Source organism: Octodon degus, unplaced genomic scaffold, assembly GCF_000260255.1.
Source record: "Octodon degus isolate 3935 unplaced genomic scaffold, OctDeg1.0 scaffold00033, whole genome shotgun sequence".
In the NCBI taxonomy this organism is placed as follows: Eukaryota; Metazoa; Chordata; class Mammalia; order Rodentia; family Octodontidae; genus Octodon; species Octodon degus.
Window position 1 is genome coordinate 13,894,366 of NW_004524609.1, and position 20,674 is coordinate 13,915,039.

General features: G+C 47.9%; 1 pseudogene; it reads left to right on the top strand.

Moving 5' to 3' along the window:
• Positions 1-16,566: 16,566 nt before the first annotated feature.
• LOC101569325 lies at positions 16,567-17,058 on the top strand (annotated as a pseudogene).
• Positions 17,059-20,674: the final 3,616 nt, after the last annotated feature.

Genomic DNA, 20,674 nt, shown 5'->3' on the forward strand with positions numbered 1-20,674 from the left:
CTAAACCTCAGCAAAGGCAGGAGGAATCAAACAGAGCAAAGGATCTAAGATAAGAAAAACAAACCTGAGTGTGGGGGACTTGAGAGACAAAAATTGGGAGGCACAGGGCTGGTGAGATGGCTCAGTAGTCTAAAGCACCTACTTAGAACAAGCTTAGCAAAGCACAGGGACTGCGGTTCAACCCCCAGCACCACATGCCAGCCAGCCCCGCCCCCTGGTGGGCTGAGCTGGCCACACACACACACACACACACACACACACACACACATAAATAAATAAAATTTTTTTAAAAATTGGGAAGCACAAAGATCAAACATTAAGAGATGCACAAAGAGAAGATCTACAAAAGGGTCACCTGTAATCTTAGTCAAAATATTGATCTGCACGTGTGTGGGGTAAAACTCTATAATCAGGGAAAAGCTGCTCAAAAGCCATAACTGAAATGTCCCAAAACTCACATGAGGCTGAGTATCTTCCCAGGGCTTCCTCTCCCAGCCACAAAAGTGACACAACCGTAACACATAGAGTATCAAATAGTGACCCCTAAGAGATACTGAGTTAGTAGATGGACTGAGCTAGCACTGAACTAAGTGATTCTTGAGAAAAGTCCTCCAGGGGCCGCGGAGATGGCTCAGGGGAATAAGCACTTGCCTGGAAAGCGCAAGGGCCTGAGTTCAATTCATGGATCCGCAAAGAAGAAGAAGGAGAAGGAGAAGGAGAAGGAGAAGGAGAAGGAGAAGGAGAAGGAGAAGGAGAAGGAGAAGGAGAAGGAGAAGAAGAAGAGTCTTCCAAAGATTAAAAGCAAGCCTTAAAGGAATCAAACCTACCAAGCTAAGTTAGAGGCCACCACAAAATCAAAACTCTTTCAAAACAAAATTCAGTGATACACAATGTCCAGCATCTAATCAAAAATAATGAGTCATGAAAAGAAATATGACCCATAATGAAGATAAAGCCGACCAAGAAATCATGTAATGGGCAAACAAGAGCACTTGAGTGATTACAAATTCTTTAATTGACTGGAGTCTAAAAGAAAACGTGAATATATTCGAAGATGAAAAGTGACATGTATAAAATGACACAGAAAAATATTCTAGGTCCACCCAAAAATGCAATATCTGAAGCAACTAAAACAAAAAGTAAAAGCATGCTGGAGGGGGACTAACATCGTGGCAAGTGCTACAGGACAGTGACTCTGGGGACTCAGCAATAAGCTGCCCATAATTGAGTACATACAGAAAAAAATTAGAAAATCAGTCACCTGTGGGAGAGCTTCAGTGATCAAACATATATGTAACTTTTGAGACTCCAGAAAAACAAAGCATCAGAAGTGGAAGTGAAGAAAGAATGGTCACACACACACAACCTAAGCCACATGATCAAATTGTCTTGGGGCCATGGGTTTAGGTCAGTGGCCCAATGCCTCCCAGGCAAGCAGAAGGTTCTGAGTTTGATTCCCTGTATTTCCTCCCAAAATTGTTTTAAAATGTGTGCTAATAAATGGGGGAGCTGGGGAAATAGCCTGACTGGCAAGCACGAAGTCCTAAATTTGATTGTCAATAAATAATAACAATAATAATAATAACAATAATAATAGAATGGAAGAGAGGCACTTTTTGTAGAGGATTAACATAAGAGTTTCAAGGTACAGCCAAATAGCTCAGTGGATTAAAGCACCTGCAAGCAGGTGCAGGGGCCGCGGGTTCCATCCCCAGGCCTGCCTTACTGGCCCCGCCCCCCAGGGCGCTTGAGATGGCGATTGAGACTGAGAGTGGTGGTGCATACCTGTAATCCCAGCATTTGGGAGGTTGTAAACAGGAGAATCACTACAAGTCTGATCTACTACTGAGACCCTGAACACCCCGTAGACCCTTCCCTAAAAAAATTAAAAATTAAAAATTTTTTAAAAAGTGAGTTTCAACAGACTCATCAGGAAAGAGCAGGATAAGATCCTTAAAGTACTAGGGAAAAATTCTGTGTGGTGTGTGTGTGTGTGTGTGTGTGTGTTGCTGAGAATCAAAGCCAGGATCTCTTGCATGCTAAACAAGTGTTCTTCCACTAAACCATATCTATTCTTTCTCACTTATTTATTTTTTTAAGACAAAGTCTTGCTAAATTGCTCAATCTGGCCTTGACTTGCTAGGCTCCTGCCTCAACCTCCCAAGTTGCTGGAATGACAGACAGACACCACCATACCCAGTCAAAAATATAATTTTTCACCTAGTATTTTATGCCTAGTAAATGTATCTCAAAAAATAAAGGTGAAGTTGGGCGTGATAGCACATACCTGTGATCCCAGCACTCAGGAGGCTAAGGCAGGAAAATCACTGAGTTCAAGGCCAGCCTGGGCTACAAAGTGAGTTCAGAACCAGCCTGAACTATATAATGAGATTCTGTCTCAAAATAACAAAAATAAATAAATAAATAAATATTTGAAGCCAGGCCTGCAGGAGCATGCCTATAATCCCAGTACTGTGGGAGGCTGAGGCAAGAGGATCACAAGTTTAAGTCCAGCCTGGGCGATTTAGGAAGACTGTTACAAAGTAAAATTTTAAAAAATTTAAAAGCTGGAGAAAGCCTTGGGTTTAATCCCCAGTATTCATAGGAAGAAAGGTGAAACACTTTTGCATACATACAATAGCTGAGAGAATTCCTCACCAGCATTTTGTTGTTGTTGTTGTTTGTTTTGTTTTTTAATGTATTTGATATACAGTTTCAGTACGCAGCTTGGACTTCTACTGATTCTCCTGTTCTCAGCCTCCTGAGCTCTGAGATTACAGGCACATGCCACTACTCCCAGACTTGATGGCCCACTCAGCGCATCCGGGCCCGGGCTGGCAGAACATGTGGTGTGAAGGGTCGAACCCCGGTCCTCATGCTTACCTAAGCAGGCATTTAGTCCACTGAGCTGTCTCACTGGCCCTACCAGCAGTTCTAAACTTAAAGAAATGCAATGAAGGGGCTGGTGAGATGGCTCAGTAGTCTAATGCACCTACTTAGAACAAGCTTAGCAAAGCACAGGGACCGCGGTTCAATCCCCCAGCACCACAAGCCAGCCAGCCCCACCCCCTGGTGGGCTGAGCTGGCCACACACACACACACATAAATTTTTTTTAAAACTCACTTAAAAAAAAAAAAAAAAAAGAAAGAAATGCAATGAAAAGATCTCCAAAATAAAAGGTAGAAAGGAGATAAGGAAATAACTAGAATTTTACTTTCCAGAGAACTGAAACTTCTGGGACCCAACCCATGATATTCAGGCGACCCATACCAGCATTTCCTAGGTTAAATTTAGTCTCCTTTCCCTCTAAACAAATCACAACTAGAATTCCTCAGGAATACAGTAAGTCCATAAATGGGTTAATTGAGAAAATAAAGAGCAAGTACCTGACCCTAAGACAAAGGAACAGGTTGGAATAATTCAGAGAATGCTTTAGTTACCTATCTTGTAAAAGAAAATAAACTGGACTCATAACTGTTAATTGCCCAGTACCCTTCTGGGGAGTTTCCACCCCTTACAGAGAAGCCTAAATGTCTCAACTTCCAAGAAATAATGCACCTCTCTCTCCAGGCCTCACACTGTATTGTCTTTAGTATGCACTTTTAAATTTCTGCCTGATATATACCTATATGCCTCTTCTTCAAAAAATGTCCAGGCAGGAAGGAGGTGATACCAGGTGAAAATTGGAATCTACTCAAAGCAAGGAAGAATGTCAGAAATGGTTAATATAGGGGCATATATGAAACAGAGTTTCCCAATTTTTAAGTCTTTAAAAATTTAATCCTTAAAGCCAAATAATAATTCCAGCCTGACCAGAACTACTGTTCCCATCCATGGCCAACATAGGATAACAACAACAACAAAAAAGACTTATTCTGAGAATGCAAAACAGTACCACCCCTTTTGAAACTTGTTGTAGAGTTAAATGTCCAAGTGCCGTATGACCCAGAAATTCCAGGGTAATAACCCAAGAGAAATAAAAACATACAAAGACTTGTACATGAATGTCCATAGCAGCTTTATTCATAATAATCCCAAACTAGAAAAATCCAGTATACTCATCAAGTGGAGAATGGAGAAACCAATTCCGGGATAGTGGAATTCTACACAGCACTCTGGAGAACTACCAATTCAGGCAGAACCACAGATGAACCCCAAGATCATTATGCTGAGGCCACTCTATAATTTACTCTGTAATTTCATTTATCAAATGCTAGTAATAAAGTCAACATGTTAGTAATAGAAAAACAAGTCAGCGCTTGCCACGGCGGTATGGACAGAGCTCACTAAAACAGGCACAAGGAGGCTTTGGGAGTGCAAGACCGCTTGGTGGTGGCCACGTGGGTAATTACATTAGGCAAAACTCAGTGAATTTTGTATTTCAATCTGATGAATTTGATTGCTTGCAATTTATACTTCAATGAATTCACTTTAAAAAAAAAAAACCTATGAGATACCACCAATGCAGTGGCTATAAGAAGAGCTAGCTATACCTTCAAATCTCTCTCTCTCTCTCTCTCTCTCTCTCTCTCTCTCTCTCTCTCTCTTTTCTTGGCAGTACCAGGAATTGAACTCAAGACCCTGTGCTTGCCAGGCAGGTGCTTACTCTACTGAGCTATCTTCCTGGCCCCACTCTCTTTACAAAAAAAAAAAGAAGAAGCATTTGTTCAAGGTATTTGAAAATACAATAGACAGAATAAGCACCTGCTTGGCATGTGCAGGGTCCTGAGTTCAACCCCTGGTACGCAAAAAAAAAGAAGACAGGCAAGCAGACAATAGAGATTTGGACAAAAGGTTAACTCATTATCTAATCATGAAAACTGGATGTATGCACAAGGCACTGCGTGCGTGTGCCACAAAAGAAGCTAACTGGTCCTGGGTCATCACACTCATAAATTTATGATAATATCTTAAGGAAGAATGGGTCCAATATATGGACCTTCTTTGGCTTACCTCTAACAGGTTGTGTGTGTGTGTGTGTGTGTGTGTGTGTGGTTTCCCCCAGATAAGACAAAACCATATCTGGGATAGAAGCTGTCACAAATTCTAAGATTTTCACCAAAATTATTCTGTTTATTGGTGCACCTTTTGTTGGAGGGAGAGAGTATTCAGAAATCACAGACCATCTTATTGTGTGACCAAACAGTCTTATGAAGTGTCCTTCTTAGAAAAGAAGAACAGTTTAGGGCCAGCAAGATAGATAGCTTAGTGGACTAAGCGCCTGATTAGGCAAGTGCAGGGTCTGGGTTTCGATCCCTGGTACTCCGTGCTGCACTGGCCTCATTCTCTGGCAAGTGGTGCAGGTGACCAAGTCCAGGTGTGGTGGTGCACACCTGCAATCCGAGCTCTGGGGAGGCTAAAAACAGGACGATCACTATGAGTCCAAGCTGTGTAGTTTGATCCTGTACCAAATACATGAAGGAGGAGGAGGAGGAGGAGGAGGAGGAAAGAGTTTAAAATTAGATGTTAATTTGTGCTTTAGAAAGGTTTAAAAGAGAGAGACAGAGAGAGACACAGACAGAGACAGACAGAGACAGAGACTGAGACAGAGACAGAGAATCGCAATTAAACTAAGCAGAAGATGAGAAATTGAAACGATAAGGGAAAGAAAGGTTACATTTTGGTTCATGGTGGAGAGTGTTAGTCTTTTAAAGTTGCTTGTTTGTTGGGTTTTTATTTGTTTCTTTTTTTCCCTAGTACTGGGGATCGAACTTGGGACCTTATGCTTACCAGACAAGTGCTTATTCTGCTGAACTATATCCCCAGCTCTCCATTAACAATTTTAAAAATAGATATGGGGAAGGGGCCAGTCAGATAGCTCAGTGGATTAAAGTGCCTGATTAAGCAGAACACAGCAGCTGGGGTTCCTCCTTGGCCTGCCTTGCTGGCCCCGCCCCCGGGGCATGCTGACACAGCTATTGAGACTGGGTGTGGTGGTGCACGCCTGTAATCCCAGCACTAGAGAGGCCCAAAATAGGAGAATCACTACGAGTCCAATCTACGTAGTGAGACCCTGTAGACCCTGTAGACCCTGTCCCCCCCCCAAAAAAAAATAAAAATTAAAAATAAAAATAAATGTGGGAATGTGGGAGTTTGTGGGAGACTGCCAAACCCCAGGGAGCCTGTGACAAACCATCCTCATTTCCCCCAGGCTATTTATGGGAACAGCCCGCATCTGTCTCCAGTAGGAGGCGCTAATCTCAGCACTAAAGAGATGCTGATACATAAGCCCAGTCCGGTGTTTCTGAGGTCGACAGATAGAGGTGTGGAGTTTGGTGGCCAGAAGGCAACCAAGTAACTGTGATTTTCTCAGTTAGTGATCACTTCTCCGACGACATTAAGAACACAAGACAGAGTGGCAGCGTAGGAGAAAAGCCATTATCATGGTTTGAATGTGACTGCCCAAGTGCACTGTGGGAAATTCGTCTCCAATGCGACCCTGAAGAGAGGACGCCCCATGGATGGATTCAGGTTGCTGCTGGGAATGTAAGACCATGATTGGGAGGACAGGTTTGTTATTTCTCTTTTTCATTTGAGCTGTCTGGCTATTACGGTTTCAGTATGAGGCATCGTCCAAAGACTCGGGTATCGAGGGCTTGATCCTAATATGGTAAAGCACAGAGGTCATGAAAGCTCTAATCTCATCTGTGGACTCATCCATTGATGACTTCATAGCCCAATGGGCTCTAGGAGTCATCGGTAGCACCCCGCTATCTGACTCTTGCCAGAGACCTCCTGTTACCCTCTTTTCCTGGGCAGGGTGGAATCAGTGACATCGGAGCAAACTCTCAGGAAGGCCGAGATCCCCAGTTCTGGACCCTTCTCTCCTTTCTCCTTGTAGCAGGGGCCCCCACCCCCTTTAGGGCCTCTTTACTTGCAAGGGACCCTGCGCTGGGCTCTCGGCAGATGGGCCCTGGGCCCGTCCAGCACTGGCTCCAGGCCTTTTTTGCTAGTGGCCACTGACCAGTTCTACCATCTCCATAGTTATGCCTTTTCCAGAATGTCCTATACATGGAGTCAAGAGGGCTTTCCATCTTCTTGACCCCTGAGGCCTGGCCCTACAGACATTCTGCAAATATTTCCAAACACACCAATGCATGGGTGAGAGGGCTTCCCTATGCCCTTCTGGAGCTTTGAGTACCTCAGGAGGGGTGAGCCAGGCTCTTTCCCCTACTTGGGGTCTGAAACTTATAGTCTGTTCCCTTTTTCGCCTTCTCCTCCTGCACCTCACTCACAGTCCTCATCCCCTGCAAATTATACAAAGCTTTTCTTGTATGAAAGCTAATTTAGGCGCCATAACGGAAACTATATTTAATGTAAATGGAAGAAGCAGAAGCAGAAGGATTTATGGTAATAATAACCTGCTTGTAATAACATGGAGTGGGTCACCTGCTTAAGAAGCAGTGGATTAAAGAGAAAGAAATTTACCTCCCCAAAGAGCGAATGTCCCCAGAACACTGCAGCAGTGCCAAGTCTTGGTTGATCTTATTAAATTCCATAGATCTTACTGTGCTTCCCTACCCAGAGGAAACTACATCTTTCTGGTTCACAAGAATGGCCACAGCAAGGCCTAAAGCACAGGAGGAGCTCCCCAAAAAGCCTGGAGCAACGCTGCACAGGAAGCCAGCTTGTCTCCCTGCCAGGACTTGGATCCGAGCTCCTTTCCCAGTAGGATCTGAGGGAGGAGGACCTGGAGACTGGAAAAGGTGAACTTTTGCTTTGTAGTAAAAGCAAAGAAAGGGCCAGCCTCGGGGTTTGGGCCAGGAACCAGACCTACCTTCTCCCAGTCTTTGTTCTGATCTCAATTTACAGTGAGTCCTCCCTGGCCTTATTGTTTAATCTTGAAACCTACCACCCACTCCATGCTACCATTCCTCACGGTCTCTGATCTTTTCCTTTTTCCCAGTAGCATTACAGCCTCCTAAGACACCACATAACTTAATGTTTGTGCAGTCATTGCATTGTGCAGCTCCCCACTAGAGTGTAATTCCCTGTGAGGGCAGCTGCCGCTGTATGTGTGGTCCACTAATACATTCTAAATGACAGGAGCTGCTTCTGAAAAATAGTAGATGCTCAACAAATGCTTCTCGATTGAATGTAGAAATCGGATCCTTAGGGGAAAAAGCTAGCGTTTATTCCCATTCTGTGTGCTGTTCCTAAGTCTCTCTGGGAATTTCTGCCCAGGCAGGCAGTACCAGACCTGTTCTATACCCTTCAATCCAACCAACAGGAGGCAGCCCCCTTCTGGACTTGCTGGGAGACCTTGAGACAAATCTAGCACTTGAGGCAGAGGCTGGGCTGTGGGGCTTCTGCAGTCGGAGGTCCTCTCTGGAGCAACTCTGCAGTTCTGTGGTGAGGTGAGTGCAGGGTTGAGCACGCTCAGGTTAGGGGACACCAGCCCCACCCGGCCCCTCACTGCACTGCCAAGCCCCAGCCTCCTCTCCTGCAAATTCTCCAATAGCCCAGAAGTAGCAGGGTGAAATTAATCTTAGCAGGGAAGAGCTGCACTTCATTAGAGCCTCCTACTGAGGCTGTTGTTCTTGATCTCACCCCTCCCCAGGACCCGCTGGCTTCTAAGATGTGGCATGGAAATGGCTTCCGCCTTGGGCTCTTAGGCTGTGAAGGGGCCAGAGTGCCCCAGGAGCCACAGCAGCCTCTCTGGGTCCAGGCGGACCTCGTCTCACCCAGAAGGCTCTCTGTTCTATGATAGTGACCTCACCATTCTGGGTGCTTCAGAGACCGTGAGTCTGAGAACAGAACAAAAATGGGGAAAAGCAGCACCCACCCCCCTGCTTCCCTGTACGCCCTCCCCGGGCCAGACCACCACCCATGGTGCAGCAGGTAGGGGTCGAGCTGGTGAGGTCGCATGCAAGGAGGTGGCAGGTGGAGAGTCAGAGGTGGAGTAGCAGGTGTTACAATAAAATTACACCTTTTAGTCTGAAATTGAAGAGACCAGCCTGTCTGTCCACTAAGAGAGAGGAAGAGAGGATAACACAGGAATCCCGGGCTTGGGGCCACCTGAAGGCCCTGGGCACCTCCTGCCTTTGACCTCCTGTCCTCTTACATTCTCAGGCAGCCTCTCCCTCTTCCAAGCCGCTGAGAAAACTGCGCTGCTGGCCACACATTCCTTGATGACTAAGAAGTCTTCTTCTTTGACCAGATGCTTTGTGGGTCATTGCTCAACAGAGTGTCCCAGGTCATCTAAGGATGACCAAAAGGGGGTTACCCAGAGCTAAGGGGGCTCCTGGGTACAGGCCTTTTAGCATCCCTTTCAGGAAAGTCCCAGGCATCACCATGGTTGGCCACCCCATTTCTAAGAAAGTTCAAGGGGGCTCATGCGTTGCTTTTTACAGCAGAGCAAAAGGCCCTCCCAGCATACCAGAGCACCACGGGGTCTACCTGCCGCTGGTCCTTGGTCCCCTATCTATGGCTTGGTGTCATCCCCATTTCAGTGACTGGTACCTCCCTCAAGCAATTGCCTCAGCCCAAACCCCCAGAGCAAGGCATCCTTGTCATTCCTCCTCCTCCTGCCCTCATCTCTGCCCTGCCCACTCTGTGTTCTCCCTGCCCTCTCTTTGCCCCATCTCTGTCCCCCCCTGCACTTTGGCCACATGAGCACCAGGCCCAGGAAGGACAGGACTAAAAGAAGGGACAGCCCAGCCCAGGTGCAAGGCAAAAGGGACAGAATGAGTGTTCAGGCTGATTTATACCTCCACAGGAAGACGCGTTGATATTTTACCCCTGAGACTGTGGCCTTATTGGGAGATAGGCCAATTGTTATGGTTTGTGTCTAGTTATCCCCCCAAAGCCTCATGCAGTCATGGGGTGAGGACTTCTAGAGTTTGTGTTAACTCATGATCCACTGGGATTATGTGTGATCCAAGGCTGGGATTGTGGGTCTTAGTACTGCTGGGATTACCCATAGGTGGGTAAATACTGGGAAGTACCCATAGGTGTGAGTAATTCCCCTACCCTGGGGCAGGTAATTTGCATTACAATGTAAGGTGGGAAGAGAAGCTAGCTGCTTGAGCTGCTGCTACCCCTCCCTTGTGCTCTTGCTCTTTGCCGCCACCATGAAAGGTTGCTTTCTGCTCTGTGCTGCTCTGCGTTGGACCCAGCTGAGTATGGACTGAAACCTCCAGTAACTGTGAGCTAAATAAACCTTTCCTTCCTTCATTTTGAGTGTCGGGTATTTGTCCCAGCAAAGAGAGAAGGGTAACTAAAACACCAATAGAGGGTGCAGTGAAATTAAGAGGTGATCACTATGGAAGACCCTAATCTGATGCGAAGGATGTTCTTATACAAAGAGGGACATTTGGACACAGACATGCACACAGGGAGATGACAGCCATGTGGCAATGGGAACAAGGATTAGAGTGGTGCATGGTTAAGCCAAGGAACATGCAGATGACTGGAAAAGACCAGAAGACAGAAGAGGTAAGAAGGGTTCTTCCCTGCAGGTTTCAGAGGCAGTGTGGCCCCCCCCTGACATTGTGATTTCAGACTCTGGCCCCCAGAATGATAAGACAACACATTTCTACATGGTAAGCCCACCCAGCCTGGGGTTCTTTGCTACAGCACACTAATACACGGAGCAAAGTAACAGATCAAACCGAGAGGCTTCCCAGCAAGTGGGAATCAAAAGAACAAGATGGAACAGGAGCAGTCATCCAGCTCTGGTGCGGCACAGGGTCCCTGCTGGGCCAGGGAAAGGGTACAGTGCTCCAGCAGCCACACCGCGCGTGAAGGACTTCGGCACGCCAGGGTGTTGCCTTGTTCCATCACCTGCCTTGTCCGACTTCAACACGACCGGGTCCCAGGCTGCTCTCTGCCCCCATGAGCCCAGGTCCAGGGTGTGAGGTCATCACCATGTCGTCTCCGCCTCCACCACCAAAAGCAGGAGTGGCGAGTCAGGTCCCACTGCGGGCTTCTCCCCCACTTCTTGCCGTGTTGACCCTTGGGAGCATCCCAATCAGGACAAGAACTGGCCTGGGACCCCAAAGGCTCAGATTTTCTTTATTTGCGTGTTTCTTAAATGTAGCTTAGCTTAACTCAGCTTAGAATCTCCCCAAAGTAGAGCCTAAGATAAAAACATGTGTTAGGGTGATGTTTTTTATGAATCATAACCCCAAGGAGCAGGAATGAAGAAACAGTGGAGGGTTATACAGACAGAAGAAAGCCAGCACAAGGTGTGTTTGTCAAGGCCACCACTTGGCAGTGGGTAGCATTTCCCCTAGAACCTCCTCAGAATAGCACAAAGCACATCTCAGGATTGTCCCAGGGCAGGAGCAGGGCAGGCCCACTTGCTCAGTGCCCCAGCCATGGAGCATCCTTATACTTCACAGTTGAGAGGTATAAGGATACCTCTACCCACACCTGAGCTCCATGTGGCACCCTCTATCCCCTGGGACAAATGTGTAAAGCTGTGCCCTTACTGGAGGCAAGGGGGCAACAGCATAACAGCAGATGCAGAAGCGGTGTCCTATGTGGCCTGGAAGTTGGGCAGGCACCAGACTGCCTGCTCACATCTTCCCATGCATCTCTGAGGAATGGCTCATCATGCATGCCCAGTGGGCAGTGCATGATGCGAGAGTGCCCTTCACCTTGAAGTGGAGAGAAACACTTTTTACTTCTGTTTCTCCACAGTGTAAGCCCAAGAATCTCTTCAGTGGGCCTGCCTAGGCCCAGAGCTGAGAATGCTTGAGGTACCAGCAAGTCCACAGCAGGGGTACCTAGGAGGGTGGAAGCAGCCAACTGTGCCACTCCACTCTGCTCGCCGGTCTTTCTGAGCCCAGAGCTGGCACTGACTGTCCCCAGGCTGGGCATAGGCCAGGCTCCAAAAACGCTTTGAAAACTATCTGTTGTTTGTTGCTAGAAAGCTTGGAACACATCTTTCCACTAGAACAATATGCAGCATGACTCCTCCAGCCCCCGACCAGTCCCTGGAGACCCCCACACGTAAGCTGCCTAAAGGAGGGTCATGGAAGGGGTGGGCTCATAACAGGATCCCTGTGGAGAGCACAGGCTGGACTATAACTCAGGACCCAGGGGTACAAGGTCTCTCTCTGCTGTGATTTGAATGCAACCCCTAAGGTGCTGGAAGGAAAATCAATCCCCAGGACAATAAAGCGGGGGGGGGGGCCTTGAGGGATTGATTAAGCCATGAGGATTCTGTGTTTCTGAGTGGGTGAATGCTATCCTGGGGTAGAAATGGGTCCTGTAGGAAAGGATGTGTGCACCTGGGCTAGGGATGCTCTCATGGGAGAGAGCTGGGCTAGCATGCATGAGACTGGGGACCCAAGCCCAGGACTGCAAGCCGCAAGGCAGCAGTCCCTTCTCTGTCTCTCCCACCTCTTGCTTCCCACAATGTGTCAAGAAGTGCTCACAGACTCCAGCCCCTCTCTCTTGCATTCCCAGCCTCTAGATTCATGACCCAACACACTTCTGTTTGTTGTAAATTAGTCAACCAGTCTGTACATTTGTGTGCTCAAAGCATGAAGTGGACCATGCCCACAGCAAAGCCAGATGATCCTCCTCCTCCTCCTCTTCTCCTCCTCCTCTTCCTCCTCTTCCTCCTCTTCCTCCTCCTCCTCCTCCCCCAACTACTGGACAGTGGCCCCAGACTTGGTGACCCAAGCTCCAATGTCCAGACAGCAATTCCTGCAGCCCACATAAAAACTCTAGTGAGCGGAAGCAAGAATGAGCAGGTAGAGTTGGAAGGACCTCTGTGGACAGGATTGGCCTTTGGGAGCTAAGCAGACAGGGCAGAGGGGCTGAAAGGAACAGCTGCTCTCCAAGGAACAGAAAGAAGTACCCAGCAGGGCCCCTGCGTACTCAGACCCTAACTCCTCCGAGCTCCTCTCTCAAAGCCTGTGTGCTCTCCATCTTTCCACCTTGCTTCCCTAGCACCTGTCAAAGCCTCCATTTTCTAGATGGGCAAACTGAGGCCTAGATCATACAGCCAGTTGGAGGCAGAATTTATTTTTTTTTAATTTTATTTATTTGTGTGTGTGTGTGTGTGTGTGTGTGTGTGTGTGTGTGTGTGGCCAGCTCAGCCCACCAGGGAGCAGGGTTGGCTGGCATGTGGTGCTGCAGGATTGAACTGCGGTCTCTGTGCTTTAGCTTAGCTTGTTCTAAGTAGGTGCTTTAGACCACTGAGCCATCTCACCAGCCCCGGAGGCAGAATTTAGACCAGGACGCAGAACCACTAACCCCCAGCCAGCCCACCTAGTTGCCAAGAAAGTAGAAGGAAAGCTCACGCCTCCTGGGTGGTGGAAGCGCTTAGCCTCTGTCTCCAGATGGAAGCCTGGAGCACATCTTTTGGGAAATTACAGGTATCACTTTATCTTCCAGGGGAAAAAATAACCAGGGAAAACGTCTGCAATTACAGCTCATCACCACTGACTGCGTAACTGCAGGCTAAGCAGCTGGTAATCAAAGACCGGAGACAATAAGATTTGGTCTTTATTTAGCACCTTTCCACTCCCCCACCTCAAATCTTCTCTTGTGATGTGACAGAGGGAACCAGGTTTCACAAACATACCCTACAGACCTTTCTATCGTTTCACACAGAGACCCAGCCCCTGACCCATAGCCCTCCATGGAAATCCCAATATGACTTTCCCCAGGGGTTAGGAGCAGTGTCCTTGGGCTCCAGTCCCTACCAGGTCCCCTCTTTTGTCCACTTAATTTTTTGGTATCTTTAGGTGCCACCTATGTAGATACATTTTAGGGAGAAACAAGTAAAACAGCAGTGACAAGCCAGGCCTCATAGAGACGATAATCCAGCTTTGGTGAGACTGTAACCAGGACAATGTATAAATAAAAGAAGCATAGCATGTCACAAGAGTGTGAGGGGATGGGACAGAAGTAGCACTGGGAAGACACCTGGGATGGCCAGTGAAGGCATATCTGAAAAGGCGACACATCAGCTGGGACCTCCAAGAAGACAAAGAACTGCTGAGGAATGGTTGATGGTCCAATAGCTATGGGTACAAAGGCCCAAGGGCAAGAAAGATGCACATGTGTTGGGCTCTGCAGGAAACCAGTGATTGTCTGGAACCCAGTGGGAGAGGAAGAAGATGAAGAAGGTGAGCTCGGCGGCAAGACAGGAGATGGACGTGAAGGGCCACACCTGTGGTCCACTGCTCAGGAGGTTGTGGTGGAAAGTTCATTTGTGCCTAGCAGTGCAAGTTCAACCCAGGCAACCTGGCTAGAGAGAGACCCTGTCTCAAGCTGAACAAGACAGCAGGAGAAACATCAAATTGGGTAACGGAGTTTGGACTTGGGGCCATTGATAGATCTTACTTTTTTAAAATTTATATATTTGATACAGGGTCTCACTGCACTGCTCGGACTTGTAGTGATCCTCCTGTTTCCTGCCTCCTCACTGGTGGGATTACAGACATGCACCACCATGCCTGAACTCAGTTGCCAGCTCAGTATGCCCCGGGGGCCGGGCCAGCATGGCATGCGGTACTGGGGATTGAGCCCTGGTCCCTTAGCTTGCCTATGGGGGTGCTTAGTCTGCTGAGCTATCTTGTGGCCCTTATTGATAGACTTTACCCAAAGAACTGAAGTGATCTGATTTATATCTGGAAAATATCATTCTGACCACTGGGTGGAGAATGGACAGGAGAAGTGATAGATTTTCTCTGCCTTAATAAAAATTTCTGCTAAGCCATCATGGCCACAAGATAATACGGCACAGACCACTGAGCCACGTGTTATGCTCCGCCTTCCTCCTTCCTGGTCGAATTACAACTTCCTACTTCTTACACTATCTTGTTTCATTGTCCCCGCCTCCTGCCCAATCATGGCCCAATCACTGTCTACTACGTCATGCAGCCTGCGCCTAAGCCACACCTCCATCCTGACCCTATATAGCCTTTGTTTCCCCATCCAGGTTCTCGGAAGCTCCACCTCTCCCCTTTACAGTGGTCTTCCCCAAGCTTGCAATGAAGGCCTCTTATCTTTCCTGTCTCTACTACCACAAAAAACCTAACATCTGGTGCTGTGACTCGGATCGAGCAGGCCATGACGCCCTACTAAGGGAGAAGGCTTTCCTTCCCTTTGTCTGGCAACAAGCCCTTTTTCTTTTTCTGAACATCTGCTGTGGCCAGTTGTCATCTACCACCAGCCAACTCTGATCCAGGTGAGCCTCCCCTTGTCTCTCCCCCATGGTCCTCTGGGACATTCCGGGACACCTGTGTCCCCACGGTCCTCTGGTCAAATTTAGTAGTGATAAACAAAATGGTAGAAATGTATTTATTCAAATGAGTTTCACAGGTGATGCTCACGCTGTGGATTCCTGTGGGAGAGCATGGAAGCTAGCGCCTCCCAGGCTCTGGCCAAGCCGTCGTGTGGACAGGGAGGCTGCCTACGGAGGCAGGCAGAGTGGAACAGAGTGGATGCACAAAGAGATGTGCTGGTCTGCCACCTGCCTGCCCTCAAGGTTATTCCTCCTCCTTTCCCTGCCAGGGGTTCATGAGTTGGGGGCTTGGTCCTCAGGTTACTACTAGTGGTATGGAAGCTTTAAAAGGTGGAGCCAGAGAAAGGGCCTTAGGTCACTGTGGGTGGGTCTTAGATCGCTGTGGATGTGCCTTCAGAATTGACTGGGAGCCCCGCCTCTCTTCACCCATCATGCTATGATGTAGTCAAGATCACCCTCACCAGACCTGACCTCACACTGATGAGGCCATTTTGGAGGCTTGACCCTCCACAATTATGAGCTAAATAAACCTCTTTCTTATGAAGTTAGGTCAGCTACTGTGGCAGTAATGTTTTGTAACTAGCTATCCCAAAGCTAGCAGTTTAGAACAGCATCCACTGTTTCCCCTTGTTTACAACTCTGCAGGTCAGCTCTGCTTCAGGATGAGGGGTGGTGGCATTGGATGCCGGCTCAGTTTCAGTCTACTTTAGGTCCTCTCTTTGGGCCAGAATCTATCTGAGCATCCTTCTCACAGGAGATTCCAAGAGCTCAAAAGGGCAAGTTAAACTACACAAGCATGTTATGGCTGTGTGTATTGTGCCTCTACCAATTCCCCTGGAAGTCCGATGGCCAAGGGCTACATCAGTGGGGTAGCGCAATACACACTGAAGGCAAAGTCAGCAGGACTCCTGAAGCCTAAGCAAACCTAAAAGCTATGTACAGCCCCCTCAGGCTGGGCCTGGGAAACCTCACATCCAGAGAGAGAGGAGGGGGGCCCAGGAGATGGCTCAGTAGAATAAGCGCTTCCCTGGCAAGCACAAGGACCTGAGTTCAATCCCTGGTTCTGCAAAGAGGGAAGAGGTAGCTGTAGCTGGGGATAGAAAAATATTATGGATCTTTAAATTTTAAACTGTATTACAGTAAAAGACACATCACCATTAATTCCCCTCAGAATGCTCCCCCTCACCACAAGCTTGTTCGTCCCATTATTCCTGCCACTCACTGAAACCCTTCTGGAATCTTCTTTCCTGAGTGTCTTTCTGTAGCTGCACTGTTGTGGCAGGCTCAGTGTTCTGAATGGATACAAAGTGTATTCCTTTCGCCTCCGATCTGCCATGTGTGAGCCGCTGCCAACATGCAGATTTTCATGAAAACTCTTTCAGGGAGGACTATCACACTTGAGTTGAAACCCTCAGACACGATAGAGAATGTAAAGGCTGAGATCCAGGATAAGGAAGGATTTCCTCCTGATCAGCAGAGGCTGATCTTTGCTGGTAAGCAACTGGAAGATGGACGGACCTTGTCTGATTACAACATTCAAAAGGAGTCTACCCTTCATCTTGTGTTGAGACTCCGTGGTGGTGCTAAGAAAAGGAAGAAGTCTTACCCCACTCCCAAGAAGAATAAGCACTAGAGAAAGAAGGTTAAGTTGGCTGACCTAAAATACTATAGGGCAGATGAAAATGACAAAATCAGTTGTCTTCGTTGAGAGCGCCCTTCAGATGAATGTGGTGCAGGAGTTTCAGTGGCCAGCCACCTCGACAGATATTATTGTGGCAAGTGTCATCTGACTTACTGCTTCAACAAACCAGAAGATAATTGTGAGTTAATAAAAAAGTTCAGCTAGCAATTAAAAAAAAGTTTTCTTTTCATTGTCTTTGTGTGTGTGTGTGTGTGTGTGTGTGTGTGTGTGTGTGTGCTTAGGACAGGGTTACAGGGTGTACAAGGTCTCACTGTATAGATCGGACTCCTAGTGAACCTCCTGTTTACAGCCTCCCAAGTGCTGGGATTACAGGCGTGCACTACCACCCCCACTCTCAATTGCCGTCTCAGCGTGCCCCGGCCAGCATGGCAGGCTAGAGGATCGAACTCCCGGTCCACGCGTCTGCCTAAGCAGGTGTTTTAATCTGCTGAGCTATTTGGCTGGCCCTCATGGTCATTTTTTTAAGACAATAAAAAAAAGTCAGAAAATTGGAAACAATACAAAATGTCACTAAACGAGATGCTAGGAATTCAACAATGGTTGTTATAATGCACATTGGTGCCTTCAAGTTAGTTGTTCAGATGACCAGACGTAAGCATGCAAAATTGGTCAAAAAAGATTGAACAAGAAGAAAACATTTAAGCATTCACTGTTCTTTTCAATAGACCAGTAGAAATCATTAGTACAATTACCCAAGCCATTCTATGTATACACACAGAATTCTGTGCATATACGTATTTTCCTCCTCTCTCTCTCTCTCTCTCTCTCTCTCTCTCTCTCTCTCTCTTTTTGGAACCAGGCATTGAACTCAGGCCTTTGTGCTTGCCAGGCAAGCGTTTATTCTACTGAGCTATCTTCCTGGCCCCCCTTCTTTCTTTTCTCTTTTTCTTATCCCAGATATGGTCATTTTGACATTGGGAAAGAATCATAAGTCTCCTGATGCCAGGGCCAGGAATAAAGTGAGAGGACCTCCAGTGGTGCTTTTCTATGCCTGCCTTTCCGCTGGATGGCACTTTACAGCTGCATTCACTGTATTTTTGATCCCATCTCATAAAGACACTCATGAAGGAAGACTTGCAGAACTGCTTGCAAACACAGCAATGACAGTGGGATGTGTCAGAGCAAGGAGGAGTATTTTGAGGGTAATTAATAGCAATGTATCTTTCCTGGGACACATTGAAATATGCCCGAAGTTTTCAGTCACCCTTGTATTAATCAGGATGGAACAGATAGGCCAGTTTCTGTTCACCATGCCTGAGCAACACAAAGAGGAAGGGGATCTCCTCACCACACTCCCTCAGAAACCCAGCTGACTAGGCTTTGTTTCAACATAGACAGTAATAAAGGACACATAATATATGTCTTAAAGTTGCCACCCAGCTGTGAAACTTCTCTACTCAGGTTTATTGATGAGGGCATTGTAGACTAGGGGTGAAGCTCCATGAGGGAACACTTGCCTGGCACATTCATGACTCCGGAGTCCATCCTCAACTCCACCCTCCTCACAGGGACTGCTTCCTCACCCTGGGCCCCACCTCTCACGACCCATTCCAGTCACCTCACAAGGCCCCACCCTCAAAGCACTGAGCCCACAAAACTTGAGTCTTTAGTGGAAGCTTTGTAATTTAAACCATAACTCCATCTTGCTCACCCTCTCTCCCCTGCCTGAGTCCATTCATTTAGCAAATATGGGTTGAGACCCCACCATATGCCAGGATTTGGGGCTGTCCTGTGGACATGGCAGGCCCAGCCTGAGGGCAGCAGCTGATCAGGGTGCCAGCAGCCAAGCCAACCCCACATCCACCCAGTCTCTCCAGCCCAACCAACCCATGTTCCTGGACCCCTGTCTGCTTCACTCCCTGCATCTACTCCATGAGCCAGTCCCACCAGCCCAATTCCAAAACCATCCTAACGCTGGCTTCCCCCTCAACCACGGATGACCCTTATTTTCCCTGCCACCTGGGCTCCCGCAGAGCACCCTAGCTTGTCTCCCAACCACCTTTCTCCCTGAAGTCCATTTCCCAAGTGACCTTTTTAAAGTAACAAAGGGACTGGGGAAGGCAGATTTTAAAATAACTAAATAAATGTAAAATAAACACAAATCATATTGAGTGTTGTTTGAGAAGTCGGTGGGGTGCTGAGAGAGTGAAGAGTCACAGGGACCACCTGGAGATGGATGGTCAGGCAAGGTGACCACCTACCACCTGCCATGGGCCACTTTGGTCCCACCCCCTACTCCATAATTTACTGCAGCAACCAGTTCTACACATAGCAGCCCTGTAGCCTCCTGTCAGCCTGCATAGTGACTGCCCATGTTCCTTGTCACTTTGGAATGGAACCCCTGAGGGCCTCACTCCTACACAATTCTGAAGGCTTGGTGTCCTTGGAGGCAACCTTGGCCAAAGGACCTATGGGGACCAGGATCAATGGAGGAAGGCTTTCCCCTGTCATTCCCTGGGAAGCCAGGTCAGAGATGCACACCCTGCCATCCCGTGGTATCTGGCCCCGGGGACTGCAGCCAACCTCTAGCCTTGCTGCTTCTACCTCCCTGCTGATTCTCTTTCTTGCTCCTGCCTCAAGACTCCCAGTCCTGAATAAATAAGCGCTCCTCTGGATGCACCATCAGGAGACTGCACGTGGAGGCAGGGACCTGCCCAGAAAGAGGCAGCAGGACCCATCTTGAGGCTGAGTGGAGGGGGAAGGGTCCCTTGCACAGCAGGTGCAGTGGTGTGTCTGAGAAGCCCAGGGCAGTGAGCTGGAGTCTTGTGGGCAAGATTCAGGGCTCGAGAGTTGGGTGTGGAGAGGACCAGCCACACAAGGCTATCTGGACAAGGCCAGAGACTTGGGACTTCTCCTGAGTTGCTGGGAAGCTGGGAAGGAGCTGAGCTGAGAGAATTCCCATGACCAGATCTGGCTTCGAGGAAGGCATCAGCTTGTGCTGTCTCCATAGCATTTCTCAGTGTGTGTCTCACATTCTTCCTTTCTTAACCCAGCTTTCCTCCATCTTTCATGGCTGTCCTGTGCCTACACGTCTCTCTCCTGCTCCTTGTATCTTCTTCACCCTTCGCTGTGCCTCTACAGCCTTCACTTTATCTTAATGAGACAGTGGGGGAAGGGGCTCAGTGACAGTGCAGTAGTGGGGACTGCATTTCTGAACCCGTTCAAGACAAAGTTCTGGGAAATTCCAGCAACTCACAGGTGCAGTGGACTATGGTTGAAATTGGGGCTTTTGTGGGAGTCCTGAGATGTATGTCAGGGATCAGATGAAGAAATCACTATTCCCAGAGGTGGGAAGAGGAGTGCAGGGAGGAGCAGTGTGGGAGAAAATGACACTCAGCTTCTCACTGAGACCCATCACCATAGCTGCGTGAGCACAGGCAGATTATGTCACCTCTAAAACTCAGCTCTAGTATTTGGAAAAACGTAATCATGATACAGAATTTATCAGAATTCTTGACTTCAAGTAATGAAGACACACACAAGCCTATGTAAAGGAAGAGGTGAATTTTCCTTCATAGGATATAAGAGAACAGACCCACACGGGTATCTAAGAAGAGCAGAGCAGGGCTCATTCCTGTTCTGCTTGGCTACTCCAAACCAGCATCTTCTACTTCCCAGTCAGGCTGGGCAAGCTAGAACACTTTAACTTCCTGGGTGTGTGGTGGTGTAGCTCGGTACTAGAAAATTTGCCTAGCTTGTGTGAGGCTCTAGGTTCCTTCCCCAGTGCAGAAGAAGAAGAGGAAGAGGAGGAGGAGGAGGA